We start from the raw sequence: 2,500 nt of genomic DNA on the forward strand, positions 1-2,500 counted from the left end.
ATATTGTTCTGACGTTCTCTGTTGTTATTACACTATTTATAATATTGTAACGCTTTGGCAACACTGTTTGTTTTTTAAGTAAGTCACAAAAACTAAACAAAAAGTGTATTATTCCAAGATGTGTGTTATTGTTTACCGCTACACACTGCAAAGGAAGAGTGCATGTTGATTTTTTTTAATTGACTATAGCCAATCATGATGTGTAAGAGTTTTATTAAAAATGCTCTATTCTATGTAGTTTCAGGGGAGGAGGGGCGTTTGTTTACATTTGCAGAGCCTGCAGTTAGCCTAGTTTAAAAACAACATATTTGCTTTGCATGTTAATTTTAGCATTGAATAATTCTATATATCAGCATGGTTGAAGTCTTTGCATTGTAACATATTGTTGCCTGGTGCATTTTGTGAGCTGTTCCCAGGGGGGTAGCACATCATTTTGCACCCCATACATAAATAGTGTCTGTAGGCTCCATTTGTCCCTCTCATCCATGTCAAACATTTTATTTTTATTTAATGTTAAAAATAATTTAGCCTACAACTGTTGGATTCAGTGTGTGATAATTTAGGGAAGTCCGTTCCGCTAGTAGTATGGCTATGGCTTTATCTTTGCCAAAAAAGAACAAGGTCAAGGTCAAGGTCACTTTTATTTATATAGCAGCACCTTATAAGAACCTAAATTCACCAAAGTGCTTTACATAAAATACATAAATTAAAATACAACAGCACACATTAAAAAAACACTTACAGCAATGACACAAAACAATTCATTAAAACGTAAAAGCCTGTGAAAAAAGGTGAGTTTTAAGAGTGGACTTGAAGGTTTCCAGAGACTCAGATGAGCGAATATGGTGTGGTAAGCTGTTCCAAAGTTTCGGAACAGATATATTAGAATTTTTGCATATTCTGGAATGGGTCAATGCGGACGTGCCAATGGCCTTACTAACCCCTCTGTTACACCCAGTGGCTGATACCCAAACAAATATGGTGACGCAATAGTGTTTGGGTTTGGTAACAAATGGTGTGACAGGAGGATGTGGACACTCCTTTCCACATCTGGTCACCATGTGGACACTGGACAGACACGGGCAGAACTCTGAACGCTCCACTAGACAACGGGGTCCAACAGAATATTATAATGGCAATGCTTTGAGGGAATCTAAGGCCTTTTCCTGTTGATGACGACATCCTATGCATACATACTGGTCTTTAAAGGTGCAGTGTGTAGAATTTTGGGTTTTATTTCCTAGCAGATTTTGTAGAAAATAATTGTAATATCCATAAGTATGTTTAATTTAGTGCATAATAGCTGAAAAAAACGTTTTGAATTATTATTTTTTCCCTTAGAAAGGGTCTCATATATGTCCATATTTCTGCATATTTTGGACCAAGGCCTAGTGCCGCCATCTTGAAAGTGTCATAGTTGGAATGTCATCAGGTGCATTGTGTAAAATTTAGAATTATTCTTGTCCTTGAATGCCACTGTAGCTTCTGTTATTATTCGAAAGGGTTGGGGTTACCCAGGGAGCGTTGCATTCTAGAACTTTGTAGAACTTTCTTGATGATGTCATATTACACACTGCACCTTTAACTGTGCACTATGTAGTTACAGGGGAGAGGGATTTGTTCACATTGCAAAGCCTGTATAGTATTGAATAATTCTATCATCATACATCACTTGCACAGAGCCCTTACTAACATCTGTTAAGATGAACTGGACTGTGAGCGTCAGTGTTGGACCCCTTACCCCTAATCTATGGTGGGACTTCAGTGATGCTCTCGTGGTTGAATTTGATTTGATTTGATTCAATTTATTTCAGACATATCAAACATACAAAACAAAATGAAAAGCATGGAAATACAATAAACAAAAATTATGTTTTCACAAAAAAATAAAAAATAAAAGAAAACAAATTATCTGTATTGCTGAGATATGCCTGAAAAGGAGCAGGAAGAAGTATACACTTATTTAATCCTACCTAATCCTTGAATTTGAGTAAATCCCTGCAGCCAGTATTTCCGCATCTCTCCTCTAAAGTTTTCCATTTCGGAGGGGGTCCTCGTGCAGGTTCATAGTACATTGGAGCAGCCTTGCTCAAGGGCACAATGTTGTATGTTGTATCAGGTTGTCCCATTGAGCCTTAGCACCTCAAATGCCAATGTATTGTGTCCAAATTAGAGTTGACTCTTTTTGTGGGGTCACAGATATGAGTGTTACATCTCTTGCATATGGGGTAATTTAGATGGATGGATGGATGGATGGATAGATGGATAGATAGATAGATAGATAGATAGATAGATAGATAGATAGATAGATAGATAGATAGATAGATAGATAGATAGATAGATATTGGTTAGGCACCCTGGCACGCACCCTGAATGAGCCACCAGTTGGATGGACAGATAGACAGACAGACAGACAGACAGACAGACAGACAGACAGACAGACAGACAGACATATAGACAGACAGACAGACAGACAGACAGACAGACAGACAGACAGACA

General features: G+C 37.7%; 1 protein-coding gene across 1 annotated transcript in view; it reads left to right on the forward strand.

Annotated features, from left to right (window-relative positions):
• antxr2a (ANTXR cell adhesion molecule 2a) overlaps positions 1–2,500 on the forward strand; it is a gene marked incomplete at its 5' end in the record, with an annotated part of 154,076 nt that overhangs the window by 246 nt on the left and 151,330 nt on the right. The gene's annotated exons all lie outside the window — the stretch shown is intronic.

Source organism: Ammodytes marinus (assembly GCF_949987685.1).
Source record: "Ammodytes marinus genome assembly, chromosome: 2".
NCBI lineage: Eukaryota > Metazoa > Chordata > Actinopteri > Uranoscopiformes > Ammodytidae > Ammodytes > Ammodytes marinus.